Source organism: Pteropus vampyrus, unplaced genomic scaffold (genome assembly GCF_000151845.1).
Source record: "Pteropus vampyrus isolate Shadow unplaced genomic scaffold, Pvam_2.0 Scaffold80, whole genome shotgun sequence".
In the NCBI taxonomy this organism is placed as follows: Eukaryota; Metazoa; Chordata; class Mammalia; order Chiroptera; family Pteropodidae; genus Pteropus; species Pteropus vampyrus.
The window spans coordinates 6,827,725-6,835,750 of record NW_011888861.1 but is presented as its reverse complement, the minus strand read 5'-3'; the positions used below and the strand labels follow the sequence as shown (position 1 = coordinate 6,835,750).

The following is an 8,026-nucleotide window of genomic DNA, read 5'->3' as shown; positions in this document are numbered from 1 at the left end:
GATAAATACTTAAGATAGGCTCAAAAGTTTTTTATTTAGTGAGGGCTAGGCATTTTAAGGAAGGACATTCCAGGCAGGGAGAACAGACTATGAACAAAGGCTTGAAGTCATGGAAGAAATTTTGGCACAGTCACGTATGTGGGCCAGGGTAAAAACAAAGAATGTGTATCCTGGAGATGGGCAGGAAAGTTCCCCAGAGGGCAGTTTACGATTGCTTAGTGGGTCACAGAAAGGAGTATGCCTAGTAGATCATGGCAAACGATTTTATTTGAAAGGCAGCAAGTTGCTATTAAAGGCTTTAAGCTGAGAAGCTACCTGATTAAATGGCTACTTTCAATGCATGTTCGCACTGAAGGCAAGATAGAAAATGAACTTGAATGGGTAAACAGTGGGGGCAATGAGACCAGGCTGGTGGTCTTGGGATTGTCTGGGTTGTAGCAGAAGCCCTGGGACTTGAGAAAAGGTGACAGGTAGACTTGATAAGACTTAGTGGTCTATTAAATGGGCTGCGAAGAGAAGACACAGACAGAGATTACGCAGAAATTAAGAGTCAAACCTAACTCTGAGGTCCCTCACTTGCGAGATTGGAGCAGCCCAAGGAAAGAATTTGTTATAAACCTGAGATTTATTTTTAATCATCACCATCCTCTAGTGGCGTGAACAGAGCTGAATCTTTAATACCATTTCAATTCCAAGCTTATTTGACATTTTCTTGCTCCATTCAAGAAAATACCACTTGGATTATGCCATAAGGCTAGAACTGAGTGAATGCCACTTATTTTTCTAAAAGTTCCAAGTAGGGATAGACGATTGCTCATGTACTCAAAGAAAAATTTCCAAACCAAAAATGATCACATACAATCTGGGGCTGGGCCGTCTCTTGTGGTCATCACTGGCCACATGTGGCTCAACTGAGCATTTGAAATGTAGCTACTCTTAATGGAGATGTGAGATAGTATAAAATACATGTAATTCATATCAGATTTCAGAGGCTTAGAATATAGAAAAGAACACAAAATACTTTGTTAATAATTTTTATATTGATTACATGCTGAAATAACATTTTGGATAGATTGGATTAAATAAAATATACCACCAAAATTAATTTCACCAGAGTTCTCTTCTTTTTCAGTGGGACTGTTAGAAAATTTTAAATTACATATGTGGCTCACATTATATTTCTATTGGACAGCACTGGTCTAGGAGACTGGAGTATACGGACAAAGGGTATATTATACATTATGGCTTCTCTTTCCATTACTGAGGAGGGTCTCACCACCTGATGTTTTGTAATATCTTACTCTGTATCTTTATTCTCATTAAGAAAGTAATTACTATAGCAACTGCCATAACACATTGCATTTTCTACACCTGGAGGGAGAGATATACACAGACATCAATCTGTCATTCATGTTTACACATTCATAATTTTTTCATGTATATCTGGGTCTTCTTTTGCAAAATAGAGCACCGAGAGAAGGAGACCTCACTTTTAATTTCTGCCTATGCCACTGGCTTTCTTGGGTCTGTACAAGGAGAACAGTAACTATCTCATATCCTTTCAGTGAGATATGTGGGTAGATAATTACAAAGTAATTTGAAAATTATTCTTAGGGCACTGTAGCTGTCTAACGTCACACAGTTTAATATAGCAATGACACCTAATATTACTTAAAATGCTGGAGACAGGAAGGAAAACCCAGGTAGTTTCCTTTGGTGGATATGGGTGGGGGGATGCAGAAAGAAGAAAAGAGGTCAGACTAGGAAAAAACCAAAAGAAGGTTGATCAGTGTTAGCATTTGTTCCCACAGACTTTAACGGTCTTTTTCAAGTACTTCCCATATTTAGCTGCAAGTTTCCACTAGCTGGGAGATTAGGAGCCCAGAGGTCCCTCTCCATTCCAGCTCTGACATGGAAAAAGTAAACAGATTGAGGTTTTTTATGTTGATCTTCGTGTTTCAAGATGCTTTAAGTGTTATGATCATTTATGCCATCTAGATTTCTCCGAAAACCTGTCACTCATGGGTTAATTTGTTTTAACATGCTTCCCCTCAATATATATCACCTGGATGGAGAAGACAGAGTCTAAGAAAGGGAAGTTGCAACAGACTGAAATGAACATTACCTTCCAAGACAGTGGTGGCTTCAAAATATCCATAAGGATTGGCCTTAGGGATTTCAATGTGGTTGAAAGTAGAGGCTGGGGGTTTGGCCTTTAAGACGTGTTTGCATAGCAAGCATGCAGTTTTCAGTTGAATGTTACGCTTGTTTGAGGTAGTTGGAGAGGGCTGGCTAAAGACCCCTCGGCCCAAGCTACCCCTTTGGCATTTCACAGAAGTTAGATATGTAACAAAATTAATAAACAGTCTAAGTGTTAGATTTCATTTGCACATGTGTTATAAATCTATTGTGAGGCTTTTAAACTGATGCACACTATCATTTGAATATTCATTCAGTGATCTATCTAATAATATAGGGACAGTCACCCTAAAAGAAAATCAAGGAAACTGCTATAGTTACATCTTGAGATGTTACATCTTGAGAAATCCTTGCTAACTCAGCACTGGCATTTAGGAGGTCCTCCAACCAAGAATCAAACCAAAGGAAAATAAAAATACACTGTGAAAATGAAGTGTTATCCTCCTGTTTCAAGAAAGGTTAATTGTCATTGTTTGGTGTTTTGAGTGTCTCCCTTTCTGCCTCTCCCTCCACTTAGGGTGGGGACAGGCTGCTGGGGGAATGGGGAGGGGAGCCTGGCTTTCTGATCAGAACTCAAATAGCACAGTTTGAATTATATAATGGAATTGCTGTGAGTCAGGTGACAGGCTCACTGAGTAATTCCCTGCAGAAAGAGACAACCTGCATGTTAAAAAGCTCAACAAATACTCAAAAAAAAAAAATCAGCTCAGGCCTTGAGTTAGGGACTTCCAAGCTGCAGTTGCCTCTGAATTCTCTCCAGGCTGAAACAGTTTGGCGGGCGGGGCTGAGTTTGAAGACTCGCAGAGGCTGCCGAGGGCCAAGTGCAGGTCGGGGGTCTGGTTTGGATCACCCGCTTACTTTCCGTTTCATTTCGAAATGTTCCCTGCTTCTGAAACTGGTTGCTTCCAATGTCAAGTAAAACGCATGGCTCCTTGGAGACCTCAGCCAGGCTTTTAAGAACTGGGGCTTTGTGAAGGTAAGAGGTGATCCGTGCCCCGCCGGCTGGGGGCTGCCGCCTCAGAGAGGTCTGGGTACATGCAAGGAACGCTAGCAGGAGTCTGCCAACTTGTTCTGGGATCTGAATGAGCCTGGAGAAACCATCTGTGGAGGGAGTTTCAGGTTAGAAAAGGGATAAGATGGACCCTTTCTGCCTAGATGGGTGACCGCCCACCCAACCCATGGGGAGTTGCATGGATCCCAACCCCTGACGGCTCCCTTCCCCATTCCTTCCCTTGTAGGAGTTAGCAGCGGTCAGGAAATTGGCACGGGCTGGCCGGGGGCTGGGAAGGGAGGCGAAGGGGCTGCCTGGCACCGAAAAGGCTGTATGGGCGTGTGTAGCATGTGTATTTCAGAGCCCGACACTTGAGACTGTTGCTCAGTGTAAGAAAGCACAGCTATTGGAGAGTCAGAAAACAGCCAGGGAGGAGGGAAGCTCCATGTGTGAGCAAAAAGCTTTGGGCAATCTGTAAGGTAGGCATTTGAGTCTTAAATAATTTTGTTGCTTTTTGTGTGTTTGTTAGTTGGATTTCGTATTGGTTTTGTTTTGTTCAGTTTAGGGAATTTTCCTTTTTTTGGAGCTGACAACATCGATAGATTTGGTTTCAAACCTCGGACAGGTTCCTAGGATGTGTTGAAATTCACTGGTGTGGGTGTAGATGCCTGGAAGTCAGAGGAGATAGATAGGGATCTGATGCTTTTCAGATCCGGGAGATTCACTTGCAAATCTCACTGCAATGGAGACTTGCTGGGAGTCCTGGACGCCTGCTGAGGCAGGCAGCTTAGGAACCTCAGGAAGTTTCCGACTTAAAGAGACAAGAAATGAAAAATCGAATCAGCAATTGATATTTTGGGGGAAGTGGGCACAGCGAGAAGTTGTCAATGATGTAAAAAAAAAAAAATGATAACTGGGAGATGAAAGGATAAATAAAGGAACAGGTTTGGTGGGACCCCATCTTGGGCTGTGGCATTTTGAGATAAAATATGGCATGGAGATAAAAATCAATATGAGAACTGATAACAGCTCACTTGGCATGAATTAGAAATGCTACAATAGATCTTTTTTTATTGACTCCTAGACAGCCTGAGAAACACGCAAGGCTTTAGTTTGAAAGAGTTCATTTATAGTTGCCTTTTTTTTTGGCCACATGAGGTGCTCTAAACAAAATATGATGATGTTAGAACCAAAGCAAAAATGGGCTTAGAATGATGACTATAAAGAGATACTTGAGTTTTTGCTGCCCCTCTCTCCCTCACCACCTTACCCCCAGTTTGGGGTAAATTATATGAGTTGAACGTACCTAACTAAACAACTCTTTTGACTGGTACAATTATAGATGTGAGAGGGTATTTGGATATTAGAATGAAAATCATCTTGAATCAGTGGTTCTTAAATCTTTGAGGTCATGGACCACATTTGCGAATCAAAACGACTTTGTTGATCATGAATTTCTAGAATCCGTCCTCTACTGTGGCCCCATCACCCCCCTCTTCTGATGCTCAACAAACAAAACTAAACAATGACCACAAAACAACAAGGCACAGCATAATGAGGTGTCTAATTAAAGCCCACATTTGAAATATAGATAGTGTGATATTCTAAATATTTATAATATGAGAGAACAGCTTATGGAGCCCCTTTTGTAGGCCATGGCAGTCCCTCAAGAAAGCACTGCTTAAATAATTAATACCAGCACAGTGAGTTCCTTCCATCCAGATTTTCATCAGTTGAAACTTGCTGGAAACCTGCATTTCTGCATTTCAAGATTATAAATGAAGTCTGAGATTCATAAGAGCGACGTCCATACACTATAAAGTCCGTCAGTTCCTTCCAAATCACAGAAGACAACACGATGCTCTGAATAATTTTGAGTGCATTGCTTTGCACTCTAATTCTCTGAGATTTGGTAATCTGCCTAACTGGCAGTGCCTGCATTTTCCACCCCAAGAACCAGGACCTGTGGTCTTACAAAGGATTTCTGTGTTATTTTGAGTCTGAGGGAGGCAATCTGGGAAATGCAGTTGTTTGGCTGTCCATTTCCAGGACAGTTCAATAGTTCACGGGATACATTGTTAGAAGATATTTAAAAAGGCAGCTTTTGAAAATTCAGTTCTTACAGAAATATACTTTGGTTAAAAGCATAAATTTTTTATGTTCTAATTGATTTGAGTTTACATTCCAATTCTGCCACCTACCTATTCAGTGAGTGACACTGCAAGTTTCTTGACACTTCTAAGGCTCAGTTTCTTCATCTGTAAAATTGGACAAGAACAGTACTTATTTCATAGATTGTATGAGAAGTAAATAAGATAGTGTATGAATAGAACATCACGTATATAACATCTGGCATAATTAGCATCCGATAAATGTACCTGCTATTGTTATTTATGGTATCTAGTGACCACAAAATACTTGAAAAACACTGGTCATTTTTTTTCCTTTTAATACATCAGAGGGTAAAAAATTTATTGCACAACTTCAGGTCAACATTCGTGATCCTCAAAATGTTCCGGAATTAAGTTATTCAAATGTCTATTCCATTTTATGAGGAGGCATCATTGCCCCCATATTTTGGACAGAAGAATCCTTTCAACTGGTTTAAGTCACACAAGACATCATCAGCAGTAGCAGGTGGAGAATATTTGTCTGCCAACTCCCTACTCCCTGACCCTTGGATCACACTCCTCCTGGTGACCCCACTGGTGGACCGCACCCGGGGTGGCCCAACAAAGGCAGAGAGAGGGGGATCAAAAGTCTTGGTTATAAGCTCAGTCTTATTGCGTGGGTATATCATTCAGTTAAGTTTATTTCTTCATTTATAAAATGATAAAAATAATTCCTACCCTACTCTCAGGGTTACTGAAAAGAACAAATGAGATAGTGTGTCAAAGCTGAAGAGATGACAAGAACCTTAGGGTATTCTCCTCAACAATGTTAGGAACTTGAACTCTATCTGAGCTATCGAACAGGTATTAATAACTATATAGGATAAAAGAAAACCGACCCCGCCCCTCCCCCAGCCAATAAAAAGGGAAAGAAAGAAAGAAGGCATGTGTTACTAATTATACAGAAGAAAATCACTTTGGACAATCCATAACTAACAAATAACTAAAAGCTATTGCATTAGTTTGCTAGGGCTGCCATAACAAAATACCACGAGCTGAGTGGCTTAAACAACAAAATTTATTTTCTCACATCTCTGGAGGCTGCAAGTCCAAGATCAAGATATCCTCAAATTGGTTTCTTCCGGAGTCTCTTTCCTTGGCTTGCACATGGCCACCTTCTCACTGTGTCCTCATGTGGTCTTTCCTCCGTGTGCGTACATCCCTGGTGTCTCTTCCTCTTCTCATAAGGATACCAATCTTCTCAGACTAGGGCCCCGCCAATATGACATCATTTAACTTTACCTTCTTATAGGCCCTATCTCCAAACACAGTCACATTTTAAGTAGTAGGGGTTAGGGTTTCAACATATGAATTTATGGAGAACACAATTCAACCCGTAACATCTACCAATTAAGAAAACACATTAAAAGGTATATTCTTGTTTTAAGAATTTATCAGGTCCGTAAAGGAAAATAATATCAACAGACCACCATGGGGAGATACCATCGAAGGTAGCCTGGTAGACCTGGCCCAAGACTGAAAAGAAGCTTGATTTTCTGGCATATTTCAACTAAATGGGAAAGTGAGGGCCTTGTGTTTTTGACTTCCACTTAGGTGATCTGTCAAAGAACTAACAGATTATCCCTAGTGAGGCTGCGTCTCTCTGGTGACAGCTGTTCTTGGAGGATGGATTTAACATTGTTTGGAATCAGATGCTCCTCTGAGGGCAAAAGGATTATGGCATTTCACTGGCTACTTTCCCAGTTCCTTTCATCTCTTAAAGGAAGTGGAAGATCGATCCTATCACCTGGGCTTCTGCCATGTTCAGTGTGATTGTGCATACTTTTCACCATTTCTTCAGACAATCCCCAATGCTCCCTGCTCCTATTTAGTATGAACAGCAGTATTCAGTGACATGGTTACCTGAAATACACACACATACACATATGTGAACACACGTGCACATTTATTTATTCCTGAAACAGAATTTGTGAGAAGAGAGGAAGATGATTTGTAAGTGATATTTAGATATCACTTCCTTTCTAAATTTCAGATCTTTGATTTCAGAGAAAGAGATACAAGGCCCAGCTCATGGCTGAGATGTCCCCATAAATATGGGAAGCTGAAGGGAACTGAAACCTATTCTAAATTCAGAGTATGAAAAGGCATGAAAGAGAAAGTGATACCAGGGAGGAGTAGGTAATTCACAGGTGCACACGGATGAGGGTGAGCCTGCTCACTACCGTCCTCGCCACCCCCCGCAGCTGCACCTTTAAGTGTACCTTTTGCACATCCCGGAAGGGCACTTCCCAGCCCTCTGTTAGCGGTCTGGATGCTGGGTCCAATCAGGAAACATGGGGATATCATGCAAGCAAGTCATGTACCGTGGTTTTCTTTTTAAATCAGTTGATGGTGGTGAAAAATTATATTGGAAAGAACAAAGAAGCACATATTTAGTAACTTTTGAAACACCTGTCATGTCTTTTTATATTATTATTAAAAATAAGGTATGCCTCCAATGCACAAGAGGAAAGAAACAGTTGCCCAAACGTCATGATAATACCAACTGATCCTTCTCCTGGTGCGGCTTCATCATAAAGGATATATTAACAGGATATATTAACAGACAGTTTTCCACTTACACCAGGATCTATTTCAGAGGCAGGGGATGTGACAGGTTAGTGAGCTCAATTTGTTTGTCCAAATTTCAAGCTATTTGAATGCA

The 8,026-nt window shown here is 40.9% G+C and overlaps 1 protein-coding gene across 6 annotated transcripts in view; it reads left to right on the top strand.

The window, feature by feature from the left end:
- The window catches only part of PHACTR1 (phosphatase and actin regulator 1), a 525,402-nt gene that overhangs the window by 213,908 nt on the left and 303,468 nt on the right, over window positions 1-8,026 (top strand). For 2 of the 6 annotated variants that reach the window (XM_011362892.2, XM_011362891.2), the window contains exon 1: window positions 3,117-3,669. The exons of 3 other annotated variants lie outside the window; for them this stretch is intronic. The gene's annotated coding sequence lies outside the window, so the exon portion shown is untranslated. Of the gene's footprint in view, window positions 1-2,985; window positions 3,670-8,026 lie in introns of those variants that run through there. One more of the 6 variants, XM_023532266.1, reaches the window with a different exon arrangement.